This window comes from Meriones unguiculatus, chromosome 14, assembly GCF_030254825.1.
Source record: "Meriones unguiculatus strain TT.TT164.6M chromosome 14, Bangor_MerUng_6.1, whole genome shotgun sequence".
Lineage (NCBI taxonomy): Eukaryota > Metazoa > Chordata > Mammalia > Rodentia > Muridae > Meriones > Meriones unguiculatus.
The window spans coordinates 27,336,254-27,351,105 of record NC_083361.1 but is presented as its reverse complement, the minus strand read 5'-3'; the positions used below and the strand labels follow the sequence as shown (position 1 = coordinate 27,351,105).

The following is a 14,852-nucleotide window of genomic DNA, read 5'->3' as shown; positions in this document are numbered from 1 at the left end:
TCCACACCCTTCTGTTTCTCTTTCTCTTCCCTTTCTCCACCACTTATTTTCTCCCCTTAGCCATGTCCAGGGTCTCTGAGTGGTCTCAGGAGCACTATACCCTGCTCGTGCATTACGACACTGAGCAGGACTCACCTTGTGCGTGCTCTGTCTGCCCAGGCCTGCATAGTGCTGGACTGGTGGTCATCTCAGGCCAGCTCCCTCTCTGGGCCCATGGAGCCAGTCTAGTGGTCTCGGGCTTGCTCCTCACCCACCCCTGACCCCCTTAGGCCCCTTACCAGATTTGTCTCTCTCCGGCTCACTCCCACCCAGGGACGGTGGTCCCAGGCACGGTTCTTGTAGTCTCTGGCTTGCTCCCTATCCTGGGAGCCCATCCAGGCTTGTCGGGTGCTGGTCTGGTGGTCTCCCCGGGCTTGCTTTTTTTCAGGAATCATTCAGAAGTTTATAGGTCAGAACACTGAGTGTAGATATATCCTCTCTCTTCAATGCACACGTGACACTGCAGCCACACCTGCAACACCTCTAGGGGCAGGTGAGGAACTTACTTACTTACTTACTTACTTCTTTTGGTTCTTTGAGGCAGGGTTTCCATGTGTAGCCCTGGCTGTCCTTGAACTCTCTCTGCAGGCCAGGCTGGCCTTGACCTCTCAGAGATCTGTCTGCCTCTGCCTCGTGAGTGCTGGGATTAAAGGTAAGCACCACCATTGCTCTGCTAATGACTGAGGAAGACTCTCAATGTCAGTCTTGGGCTTACACACACATGTACACATAAATATGCATGTGTGTGCTCACACTTGCATACACACATACAGGCAAACATGTATGCATGCATGCACACCACACAGACAAACACATGCAAAAAAATGAAGTTGTAAATAGGGAATATGTGACTAATGAGGATAAATTTCGGCTTGAGCTGTACCTCACTTTGTGTCTCAGGATGGATTCTAGAAGATTGGATCTGGAAATACAGAACAAAATAATGATAAAGTAGCAGAAAAAAGAATGGAGATTTTCTTTTTTTATGATCTTAAAATGAGGAAGACTTTTAATTCTAAAAGATCTAAAGCCATCAATAAAGATTGTTAAATTTCACTTCTGTGAAACTGAATAAGTAAATACTTGAGGCAAAAAAAAAAAAATCTATTATAGCTTAAGTCAAATTTAATTTGTCAAAATAACAGAAGATAATGACAACTAAGGAAAATGTTTCCAACTCATTTGATGTCCTTCGATATAAAATGTCTATGGGCTGGAAGATGGCTCAGCTCTCCTTAGGTTCCCATACCCACACTGAGTAGCTCGCAGCCACCTGTAACCCCAGCTTCAGGGGTTCTGAAACCTCTGGCCTCTGCAGGCACCTGAACTTATATGCAGGTACCAACACTCAGACACACACACATACACACACACACACTTAAAGTAATAAAAATAAATATTTTTTTTAAAACCTCATCTTGTTCATTCTCCCAGCTCCAACAGACTCTTAAGAAGTCAAGGGAGGGGATGGAGAGATGGCTCAGAGGTTAAGAGCACTGGTTGTTCTTCCAGAGGTTCTGAGTTCAATTCCCAGCAACCACATGGTGGCTCACAACCATCTATAATGAGATCTGGTACCTTCTTCTGACCTGTAGGCACACATGCAAGCATAACACTGTATACGTAATAAAATAAATAAATAAATCTTTAAAAAAATATATTTAAAAAAAAAGAAGAAGTCAAGGGAGCACAGAAAGTCAGTTGGCCAAGGGCTACTGCCTTAAGAGAAGGCCCCTGCCATACCGTACTGTCTACTTTCTACTGGCCTCAGCCTGTGGTGATGGGTTCCATCTCTCATGCTCCTCCGGCCTGCAGTTCTAAGGGCTGGGGGAGGTTCTCTACTCTTGCAGAGAACCTGGGTCCAATTTTCAGCACCCATACGGAGGTTCGTAACTACGACTCCAGTTCCAGGGGAGCATGATGTCTCTCCTGAGACCTGTGGGCTCCTGCATACACACAACACACATGTATGCACCCAGGAGCACACATGCACAGAAAACAAGCGCTTCTCTAAGAAAGGAGTTGCTCTATACTGTTGATTCAAACTGTGTCCAGGAGCTGCACGTATGCAAAGACTATCTTTGAGTGTGGATCCATTCGTGTGGTCATGGCGCTTCATTACAGAATAGGTTCAAAAGCAGGGTGGGCACACTGAAGCCAAATCTGTTCCACAAATAAAATCGGGTAGAACCCAGACATTTGCTTAGGGTCAACTTCCATGCAGCCGAGGAGACCATGCGGGTTTCAAAGCCAAAGATATTTGCCATCTAGAAAAACTGTTGGATCCTGCAAGGAGAATCCCGGCCATTCTTGCTGCCCTCAAGCTGTGGAAGCCCCTTGTATCTGACGGTGGGAGGCAGGAGCCACCCCTTTCCTTCCCCTAATGAGGGAATTGGATAATCACCCAAGAAAGAAGCTGACTGTGTGAGTCATTAGCAGCAGGAGACAACTGTAGGGTTGGGATGTGGCTCAATGGATTTGTTTGCCTAACAAGAACAAAGCCCTCGGTTCAGTTCCCCAGCACTGTACAAACTGAACGAAGTGGTGAATGACAGCAATCCCAGCATGGCTGGAGGAAAGGAGGCAGGAGAATGAGAGGCAGGAGGATCAGCACTTCCTGGTTCTCCTCAGCTATATCGTGAGTTTGAGACTAACCCAAGCTACATGAGACCCTGCCTTCCAGAGAGAGGGGTGAGGGTAGGAGAAGGGGCCAATGCACCAGACACAGGCACACACAGAGAGAAAGAGAGGGAAAGAGAAACCGCGCTCCTATCTTGATGCGTATTTGCAGTGACCGCAAGTATCATTCCTCTCGGATGGCTTCTCAGTATTGGAAACACACTTGATGTGGACCGTTTTGCAACTGCTGTCAATCTCCTGTTATATTTAGCAGTGAGACCAAATGCGTCCTCTGAAGAAGTTCACCGTCGCATAAGGAAACCAGATTTCTGAAGCACTGTGTCGGCTTCCTTACATCTTTTTCACACTGTGGGATTTCCGTCCCCCATGATGCACCCCGAACAGAGCCGGCACCAGAAGCGGCCCTATTTGCAGCTACTCTGTCTGCTTGCGCTGCTGCGCCTTGCTTGTGTTTGGCGAGGCCAAGCCTCAAAGCATGGCTAAAAGCTTTCAGTAGAAACAGACACACTCATCTGGAAGAAGAGCCGAGTTCCGTAGGAGCGTGGCCTGGAGCGTTGCCAAAGGAATTGGTTGGAAAGGAGCACGCCCACCCACTGCCCAGCCTGAGCGGACTTTGGCTGGGTGACCAGCCTCGTTACTTCAGCACTCTGGGAATTCGGGCTAAGAAGCAATTTGCATAAAGGACCAATTAAGAGAAGCAAGGGAAGGCTTTTCTGTTAAATTTAATTTTTAAGTTAGTACACAAAGCGATGGGTTTCACTACAGCATCCTTACAGAGATGTGTCATTGTATCTTATCAATTGCTTCCCTGTCCCCATGTCGCCTCCCCATCCAGCTGCTTTTCTTCCTTCCCCCAGATAGGCCCCTTTCTGCCTTATCATATGTATTCCATTACCTTGCTTTCTACTTCCCTTAAAATCTCTTCCTCACCTCTCCTGAGTCATTCTCTGGCTTCATAACCTAAACGCACGCACGCACGCACGCACGCAAACACGGACGCACCACAATTTAAATTCAAGGCTCAGAGCGTAAGGGAAAACATGTGGTATTGGTCTTTCTGGAGTCAGGCTTATTTCACTTAACCTAATAATCTCCAGTTACAACCATTTTACTACAAATGTCACGATTTCATTTTCTTTATGGCTACATAAAATTCCATTCTGTGTATGTACCACATTTGCTTCTTTAAATTTTTCCTGTGCGAGTTTGCCTGTGTGTGTGTATGTATACCATGGGAGGTCATTGGATCCCCTGGAACTGGAATTCTAAATGGTTGTGAGCCATCACGTGGGTGCTGGGAACTGAACCTGGGTCCTCTGCAGCCACACTAAGTGCTCCTCACCACTGAACCATCCATCTCTCCAGAGCTTGTGTCATATTCTTTTTATTCACTCACTTATTGGCGGACATCTAGGTGGGTTTGATTTTCTGGCCGTTAGGAACACAGCTGTGCAAGCATCTCTGTGACATGTTGATCTTCATGCAGCTCTATGCCCGGGGGAGTTTTGGCAGGAACACATGGTAGTTCTATTTTTAGCTTTTTGGGATATCTGCACACTGGCTGCCTTAGTAGTTGCACCCGTTTAACCCCCCACCCCTGGGCTGACCTACCTTTGTTGTCATGGAATGGAATGGAAGTTTGGATTTCTCTATAAGCTCAGCTATGTTATGTAAATATGTTTTTGTTTTAATACCAAGTGTGGGATTTTAGTTGGGCTTTAGTTTGTCCACAGCTAATAATTGTCTCTTGTGGGGCGTGGCCTTTGACAGCTGGTAATGGCCTGCCTCCTGGGGCATGGAGAGGGGTATGATCCAAGGCTCTGAGGAGATAAAGATGAGAACCCAGAAAGAGAAAGTATGGCATGTAGCAGTTTGAATAGACCAGAGATGGACGGTGTGGTGGTTTGGAGCAGACAGAACGAGAGAAACATTTCGGGGCGCAACAGCTTGGAGGAGACTGCTGGCTGGGTTAGCCATTGACCCAGATTGGTATAGCCTTAAAATAACCCATCAACCCTACACAGCCGGGAAAAGAAAAGGGTCGGCGCCCCTCTCCCCACTAACCTTCTCTTTTATACTTAGGGTTGGGGGTTGGTAGGGAGAGGCTTTAAGGAACCCCAAATAAAACAGTTTAAAAATGAACACTACAAAGTAATTTCTTTTCTTTATCTTTTTTTTAATTATTATTATTATTTTTTTAATTACAGGACTCACTTTGTGCCCCTGGCTGCCCTGGAATTCTTCATGTAGATCAGGCTGGCTGGCCTCAAACTCAAGGAGGTTTGTCGTATGGTTTCTTGATGCAGGTCATTCTGCATGGGGCGAGACAGAGCCTCAAGGCAATTTTAAGTTGCATTTCCTAGATGTCTAAGAAGGGTGAACTTTTTCCTTCAAGAACGGGTCATCCATTGACTTTTCATCTCCTGAGAAGTGTTGACTCGGTTTAGAAGATGCCGTTTCTTTGTGCATATCCCACAGGGCCTGCACAGGAGTGTTCACAGTCTCGGGCAAGCAGTCCCGCTTGGGGCAACTTTTTCACTTAAACATGGTAAGGAGGGAGCTTTTTAAACCCTGAAAACCGGGAACACTGTGCCTTCTAGGAAAAAAAAAAAAAAATTGTCCTGGTCCAGTCAATTCCCACCTCCGTCGGCGCTGATGATAGCATATGTGCCATGCTCACCACCAACATCCCTGTGTGTGTGTGTGTGTGTCTGGCCCATGCACACAGATATGTAAGTACTTTGTTACACTTCAGACCATTAAGCACAGGGACAAGAAATCATAAAAGGCAAACAAACCCCTAGCATGTTGTAGGTGCAGCAGATTACCCTGAGATCCCAGCGCGTGGGAGACTGAGGCAGGATGATAAATTCAGAGCAACCTCAGCTGTTTACCAAGTTCTAGGCCTGCCTCAGCTACATGAGATCTTGTCCAAACAGTAAACAAATAAAAGAAATCCTATATGTTTTATACACCGAGGAGAGAAGGGAACAAGGTCAGCTGAGGCAGAGAGTACCCATTCAATCATCTCTCTAACCGCTTGGGAGCCCTTCGCATATTAAGGTGCATAAACTATCTTTCCATGCTATGTATTTGATAGATCTTTATTACTATATATAAAAGCTTCCAGATAGCTTCATCCTTTCTTCATGTGTGAATATTGATTTCATTCTGGGTATAAAATCACAGATATGTACACACACACATATTTAAGACAAATATACTTTTAAATAAGTAGGTAATCCTAGAGGAAATAGTGGGACATGGCCACATCTCAGAAATGGGAGATTTGAAAGTCAGAACAACAACAACAGTTACACACACGCACACGCACCCACACCACACTTACATAGATGTATATATGTATGTACATATATAAACTGACTTTGAAATTTATAGAGAATAGGAGGAAATGCAAAATTTAATAATCTAGGACAATGATTCTCAACCTTCCTAATGCTGTAACCCTTTAATACAGTTCCTCATGTTGGGCTCATTCCCAACAATAAAATTATTTTATTGCTGCTACTTCATAATTGTAATTTTGCTGCTGTTATGAACTGTAATATAAATATCTGATATGCTGGATATCTGATATTTGTTCCCGGTGAAAAGGTCTTTAGACCCACAAATCAGTCTCAACCCGTAGGTTGGGAACCACTGATCTAGGGATTTGGGTTCCTATATTTGTGGGGGGATAAGAGGGCAGAAAACAACCCCCTCCCACAGTGTTGGGAGTTACAGCTGAGATGGCCACAGGAAGCTTCCAGGCAAATATGGGCTCTGGGTCAGAAAGGGGGACTGGTTTCTCTTGACAATTTGAACATATGGACCAGCACTTTCTACAGACTTGGACTCTAAATTCAGACTCTTTGTGTGATCTGAGGACATCAAAGACACACAGAGGCTAAAAGTAGTATTTCATGCATGCTGTGAGCGTATTTTCAGGGAGTTTTCTATGTGGGGATTCCGTGTAGCTGAAAAATTACTGTAATCATGTAGATGGAAAAACAAAATTACTGTGGAATAGTGTGTCTTCAACACAGGCTGCACCAGATTCTGACATGAGAGAGAAAGGAGCAAAAAATGATGGTGAATTAACAATTACAATGACAATGCTAAACAACTGATAATCTTCCACAAGGGAAAATCGCCACGCACCATACACAACACAACAGACTCGGCAAGAGTCTGAGATGCAGCCTTTACTCATAAAGTGGGGTCTGATTTTGGTGGGGGTGGGGACGGGGACGGATAAAGGGTATCTCTGTGTAGACCTGTAGAACTTGCTCTGTAGATCAGGCTGGCCTTAAACTCAAAGATCAACCTGTCTCTGCCTCTGCCTCCTGAGTGCTGAGATTAAAGATGTGTATCCTACCACCAGGCCAAGGAAGCTAATTTTTTTTTTTTAAGGCAGGTATTGACCTGGGATGAGGAGAAGGATGGAGACAAACAGTGAATAGGCATGAAAGATCTTGAAGGAGAATGAAAATACCATAAGACCAACTTCAACAACTGATCATGCTGCTAAAAGTCATTGAATTGCATCCTTTGAAATAGGGGCAAATCAATCAGATGTAACTGTAAACTTATTACAATTGAAAGCAATAGATTCCTAGCCAGGCACGGTGACCCATAACTTTAATCTCAGCATTTGGGCAGCAGAGGCAGGCAGATTTTTGTGAGTTCAAGGCCAGTCTGATCTACATAGTGAGTGCCAGGCCATCCAGGGCTGCAGAGTAAGACTTTGTCTCCAAAACAGCAAACAAACAAACAAACAAACAAACAGTAATAGATTCCTGATGTGTTAGCAGCAGTCAAGTAAAATTAAGACAACTATAGGAAGTCATAAATTATGTAACAATAATATAACAAGAAGTGCCTGGTACTCACAGGAAATCTTAAAATTCTACTAATACTAAGCCTTGAGTAGGTAGAAGGGGAGGGCTCATTGTTTTTAAGTGTGTGTGTTGTGTGGGTGTGTGGGTGAGCATGAATGCTCAGGAACCCTGGTATGTGTGTGGAGGTCAGAGGAAAACTTTCAGAAGGTGGTTCTGTCTCACCAGCATGAGCTTTCCCAGGTTTAAGCCATAAATGTTATGGTTCCTAATTAAACACGAATAGTATATTTAGAAGAATTATTTTAAATGTTGTATTGTTACTTATTTTTATAGATAATAGGTTTCATTATCACATTTTTAGACATGTGTACCATGGCACTTTGCCCATATTACCCCACCTTGCCTTCCCTTGTATTCTCTCCCCTAAATATATCCCCTTTCTGCTTTCATATCGTACGTGTATACTTATGTTTTAATTTAGATTTTACTCAGTCTGCTACTGGCCGGGAAGCTTCATCACTACTGGCTAGCTCTCCTAATGTAGAAGGTTCTATGCACACTGCCAGAGTGAAAACGGTCACCAATACTCTCACCCAGCTGTGAACCCAGCAAGTTACAGTAACAACTACACTGGCAAGATGTGCCCATTGGTACGATAGTGGCACAAACACTTTTCAATTGGGTTTAAAACCCACACCACAAATGGTACCAAAGTCCCATGTCTGGCTAAGTCATAGGCTCCAGGAAAGAGCCTACCACTATTATTCTGCTAAATGAGCATATTAATAAGACAGCCACTAAATTCTTATTTTCTACCCCAGCCTTCATCAGAGAAGATTTTTGGAGTAGATGGCAGTTAATACAGACACCACAAACAGTCAACATATAGAGAATAAGAGCCGTTGGAGTGCTCGGCTCTGACGGGGGCATCTATACCACACCCCTTCCCTGCTAAGACCCCGAGATCAGAAAAATTCTAAAAAGCCGGAAGAAGCAGATCGATGACTGGTCCAAAACTCTGCCAGATGTGCCAGGGCAGTTGCTCACACAAACTCTCAGCAGACACAACTGTGCGCACAAGACCTGCACAAGATCCAGCCAGCCAAACCCTCAGTTCGCAAAGCCTCACACCTATCCAAGGGGCTCCTGTAAGCCGACAGATGCTGGGGGAGAGATGCAGTCCCTGAGAGGGTTCCCCACGCAGCTCAGACAAGCAGCACTAAATGGACTCAGTGAATGAATATAAAAAAAAAAAAATTTGAGTCTCACTATGTAGCCCTGGGTGGCCTGGAATGGAACTGGCTTTGTAGGTGATGCTGGCCCAGAGGTCACAAAAGTCTGTCTGTGTCTGCCTCCCAAATTCTGGGCTTAAAGGTGTGCACTAGCACATCTAGCTAAATAAAATATTTGTTTAATTTAGATTTTTATATCAAAATGTAGATTCCCCATGTGACAGAAAACATGCAATATTTCTCTCGCTTTACTTTTCCCATAACCACCTCTTATTTAGAAGAAGAAGAAGAAGAAAACCAAACACATAACTTTATCTAAAATTCTAGCTATAGAATTAAGCAGGGGTCTCCTCTGAAAAGAAAGAGCAGAATTTGGAAATGCCCAGCAACACTTGACTGTCATAAAGCCACGATCCTGACACAGTACAATAGAATTTACACATACTCCTATGAAACACAAGAGCTAATAAATTAGCAAATAAAGACACAAACCTGCTCTGTTAGAAATCAAACTTCAAAGCCAACGGAGAAATATGAACTATTGCGTACGTGCTGGTTGGACTGGTGGCAAGTCATGTGGGAAAACATAAAACATGGATCTGACCTCATTTCTTACAGCAAAATAAGATCCAGATGGATTCTATTTTTGTAATAGCTGAATGGGGAGGACTTTTCTAAGCATTTCACAAAGACCAGGGTCTGTAGGGGGGAAAAGATTATAAATTGAATTTCTTTCCAGCTAACAGTACTTAAGAGCCTGCTCCGCCCATGGGGTGCCTTTTCAGCATCTCGTTTAATCTAGGATTTAATGCAAGCGATGTATTTCGTTGTCACAACCCCATCAGGTTAGTACTGTTGGTAGCCTGGTCAACTGACCTACCAACAGTACTAACCTTCTCATGGTCTCCCAGCCTCACCTCTCCCCTGGGTGTGATCACTTGGTCTGCCTTACTCACCGACTCAGTAGAGACACTGCTGCTCCCGGCTCATCAGCCACCTCTCTGAAGTCTCCGGTCCTCCCACAGTCTCCACATGCCACAGAAACGTCCCTCCACAGAGCAAAGCACTTGCTGCCGCACTTGCCGACAGCCTGATAAACCCATCCAGAAGTGAGGGAAAGTCAATTCCAGTGGGGCGGACAGAGGAGACTGAGATGCCAACTCTCTCGTCCTCCCGCCCACTGACCTGGGGCTGTGTGGCCTCTCTGCAGACTTCCAGGCAACTAGTTATACCTCTGTAGGCAGCCATGAGACACTGTGGCCAGTGTGCGGAGCTGTCCCCAGCATTCTTTCTCGGGCTTTCCTGCCTCGCTTTGCTTGGTACTCATTCTTGCTGATTCTGGGATTTTTGTCCCTCACATAAAACATTTTTGTCCCAGGTGTCTGTTGATTATGGAATCTAGAAGAAGGCATTCAGCTGTCCTCACCCTAACACACAGGAGATAAAGAAACTTGCTGAGCACCCAGCTAGCTCTTCCTGCTGTTTGACTTTGAACGTAAACCACGGATCTTATAAAGTATTTATGAGGTGACCAGGACTAAAACTTCACAGCAGACATGCTCTTTGCTGTTGAATAAGAAGTCAGTTGGCCATCACCCACAAGGCCAGCAAGCGTTAGCAAGAGACGTTAATAAGGATTCCAAAGCGGAAGTGCAGATCGTGGTAATGGTTGGTGAGCATCAATGTAGTGATAACGCATCTCCCCACCTCGATCCGTAAAACGATGAATCCTAACCAAAGTCCTAGTAATTTGGGGTAGCCAACCCCAGAGAGCCTCCTATCTCTGCCGCTCCAGCACGCGGCTAACAGGTGAAGACTGGCATGCCCTGTTTTCTCGTGGGTTTGGGGGCTTGAACTCGGTCAGCATTTTACACACCGGGCACTGTGCCAACTACTCTGTTGCGCTCGCCCCTTCCTTTTGTTCTTTTTCTTTTCCTTTTTTCTTTTAACCACAGGACAACTACATCAGTTCTTCTGTACATAAAATACCAAAAGCCCATCCTCAGTCCCCCAGATCCAGCTTTTCCAAGGATCAGATTGGAGAAAGCACAGCTCACTGGGGCTTTGTTTGTTCTGTTTTAACTTCCGTTTTTCAGACAGCCCCTCACAGCTCAGACGCCCTGCTTAGAACTCACTATTTAGCCTATGACTTGCCATGTACCCTATGCTAGCCTTGAAATTTTGGGTTTTCCTTCGTCTGCCTTCAAAATACTGGCATCACAGACCACAATTTGCCTCCCACTGATTTTTTTTTTTTTTAACTTTACTTATTTTGTGAGCACAGGCAACAAAGCCAGTGTGAAGAGCAGGGGACAACTTGCTGTTCTCTCCACCTGCATTATTTCTGGAGATCATGTTGCCAGACTTAATTGTTTCTCCGTCAGCAAGCACGCATCTCGCTGGCCCACCACTGGTATTTTAATCTGCACTGTCCTGTGACCTATGACACACCTTTGTGAACTTTGCCCCTTTCCCTGTAATTGAATCAGTAATATGCTGACCAATCAACACGAAGCTTGCAAAGATGGGCGCAGTGGCTCATGCCAGTAAATCTCAGCACTCAAGAGGCTGAAGCAGGAAGGTTGCCTCAAGTTCAAGGTCATCTTGGATTACATAGTAAGTTCTGGGCTAGCCTGAACTACAGGGCAAAACCCTGTCTCAAAACAAGCAAAAACAGCTTCCATGACGGTGGGAAGCAAGGCAGCTTGCTGGCAGACATGGTGCTGGCAAAGGAGCTGAGAGTTGTACATCTTGATCTGCAGGTAGCAAGGAGAGAGACTGTGACACAGTGACCAGATTCAAGCTTCTTAGACCTCAAAGCCCACCCCTCATGACATACTTTCTCTAACACTTGAGTCCATGGGGGCCATTCCTATTCAAACTACCACAGTTAATAAACTTTTGTTTTTTTGTTTGATGTTTTGTTTGTTTGTTTGGAAACAAGCCTCACTTTGTAGCCCAGGTTGTCCAAGGAATCACTTTGCAACCTAGGCTGGCCTGGAGCCCAAAGACCTCAGACTCTCAAGTGATGGGATTATAGGTAAGAGCCACCATGCCTTGCTTAAGAAACTTAAGTTGTACTTATTTATTCTGTGTGTGTATGACATGTGTGTGTACAGGTGTGCATACTCCATGGTACATGCATGGAAGTCAAAGGATTTCCAGAAAGCTTAGCAATCAGCCGTTGTAAGCTGGCATGCTACCAGATTGAACCTTCCCGACTTTCCACTTGGGGCTTAGCTTCCCACAAAGGCTGCTCTTGGCTCGTGGACTCCATGCAGGCCTGCCCCACCCCCAATCTGTACCTCACTTATCTTTGCCCACTCTCTGACAGGCTTTCTGTTAATCACAGCCCAAGTCTTCTCTTTCCTTCTTTTCTTTAGGCTAGAAAACAGGAGAAAGAGCCAGCAAGATGGCTCAGAAGTCAAAGGCGCTGGCCAACAACAAACATGAAGATCCGGTCGATCCCAGGGACCTAAGCCATGAAAGGAGAGAACCAACTCATGTGAGCTGTTCTTCACACTCACATTGTGGCTTTTGTGCATGAACGCTATTTGTGCACATACATAATAAAAGAAAAGAAAAAAAGAGAAGTGGCGATGGAGCTGAGAATATAGCTCAGTTGTGACAGTGCTCCCACCTCTAGCATACACAAGACCCTGGGTTCAAACCCAAGCACCACATAAACCAGCTTTGCTGGCACAAGCCTGTAATCCCTACACCTAAGAGGTGAAACAAGAGGTTCAGAAGTTCAAGATCGTCCTTGACCACATGTTGAGTTCAAGGCCAGCCAGTCTGGGTTAAGACCCTATTTCAAAAAAACATGTTTTTGAAACATGTTTGGTTTTTTTTGTTTTTGTTTTTGTTTTAAGCAGAGGTAGAATTATGCCAATTGCTAACATAAATCCTCAGCCTTCATCCTCAAGATACCATTTATGAGCTTCAGCCCGTCCTTCAGCCTCTCTGAGGTCTAGGCTCCTAGTTAATAAAATGAGAACAGCAGCCTTCTGGGCGGTTGCAAAGATTAAATGAAATAATGTCTATAAAACAGTGCAGCGCCAGGCATGGCTAAGTGTCCAATGAATGGTAGGTGTCATTATCTGCTTCCAAAGGCCACTTTTATGTGGTTGCATACGCGATACAGCTTAAAAGAGTTTAGAGTAATAGCAGGCCCTGATGCACCCGCTCATTACCCAGCAAAGGGCCTTCCATCGAGCCACAGCCAGCCCCCATCCTCCTGATATTCACACTCAGATACTGAAGTCAGAAACCTCTCCTTTAGCCACCGAAACACCCATCTGATTTTCACATACTGATGAGCCAGACAGATTCATCTGCTTATTCGTCTAGTCTTGTATGCATGGGAAGTACATTTAACAAAGCAGATATGATTTGGACCCTCATGGAACTGATGACCTGGTTTGGGGACAGGGACACAGATGACAGTCACGTGAACATTTGATTTCACACTGTGACAAGTGCTAGGTAGAGCAAGGTGAAGATGGGATGGGAAATGATGTCAGATAGGTCTTACCTAGCCGAGGGCCTGCAGGGAGCTTTCTGCCAACTCGAGACGTTTATGGAGCTGGAGGCGTGGCTCAGACGGTGGAGTGCTTGCCTAGTGTGAGAAGGGCCCCAAGCTTGAGCCTCAGCATGAAAAAACTCGGCATAGGAGAACATGCCTATAATCCTAACACTTGGATGATGAAGGAAGGACCAGAAGTTCAAGGTCTTCCTCTACTCTTCAGTAAGCTAGAGGCTAGCCTGGGATACATAGACCCTGTGTACTGGCTGGTTTTATGTCAACTTGACACAAGCTAGAGTCATCAGAGGAGGAAACCTCAATTGAGAAAATGCCTCATAAGAGAGGGCTGTAGGGAGGCCTGTGGGACATTTTCTCAATCAGTGATTGATGTGGGAAGGCCCAGCCCATTGTGCATGGGGCCATGTGGGGCTTGTGGTCTTGGGTTCTAGAAGAAAGCAAGCTGAGCAAGCCAAGTGCAGCAAAGCAGTAAGCAGCACCCTCCATGGCCTCTGCATCAGCTTCAGCCTCCAGGTTCCAGCCCTGCTTGAGTTCCTGTCCTGACTTCCCTCAGTGATAAACTACAGTGTGGAAGCATAAGCCAAATAAACAACTTCCTCCCCCACTTTTGGTGTTTCATCAGAGCAATAAGAATCCTAGCTAAGGAAGGGATGGGGAGAGGGAGGGAGGGAGGGGGAAGGAGGAAAAGAAGGAAAGACTTACACTAAGAACTAAGTCGTGGGTATAAGTTATCCCACCAGAGGGCTGAAGAAAAGCGTTGCATAGTTAGGAGGCAGCCTGGGCTAATGCCTCAGAGCCGGGTACACTCAAGGCTCTTGACAAGCAGCCACACAGTGACGGCATAAAAGAAAATCCTTGCGGTGCTGATCTGCTTGGGTCTGCCCCATGCTGGCCTGCCTGTTTCATCTCTCCAGCACTTTCTAAGGGGCGGATGTTGTGCCTACAGAACTCTCTACCTCACTTTTGCCCAAAAAAAGAGGTCAAAGCTGGGATCAAATTAAGTTGCCCACTATAGTGATGAAATAAGTTTAAGGGTGACCGAGAGGAACAGCCCATGAAACTGTGTTCTGGGCTGTAGGAAAAAAAAAATTGTTGGAGGATCAGAAGCTGGAAACAGTGTAGACGCCGGCCCAAGCACTACCCAGTAGCTCACCTGCAGCTGCATCTTCCCAGGAAATTCCATCCCCTGCAGATGGCGGTTCCCCCAGGTCAGGCTCCCGGGTTCCCAACAGGCAGGCAAGCCAGCACAGCCCACCACCACTCCACAGCAACCAAAACAACACAGTCTCCCCGTGTTGCTTGAAGCCGTAAGGTAAGCTGCAATTTCTGCCGTAGTTAATCTCCGGATACTTTGGCTTCTCTGGCGTCCTGTGTGCTCAAAATGGAGTCAGAGTCGGCCGAGCAGTGGTAGAACAGGCTTTTAACCCCAGCACTCAGGAGGCGGAGGCAGAGGCAGGCAGATATCTGAATCTATAGCCTGGTCTACAGAGAGAGTTCCAGGACAGCCAGGGTTACAAAGAGAAACCCTTTGAGGGGGTGAGGGGATTGATTCAGAGA

The 14,852-nt window shown here is 45.6% G+C and overlaps 1 pseudogene; it reads right to left on the bottom strand.

Moving 5' to 3' along the window:
* Window positions 1-419: 419 nt before the first annotated feature.
* Window positions 420-533, bottom strand: LOC132647574 (small nucleolar RNA SNORA17; annotated as a pseudogene).
* Between the last annotated feature and the right edge of the window lie 14,319 nt (window positions 534-14,852).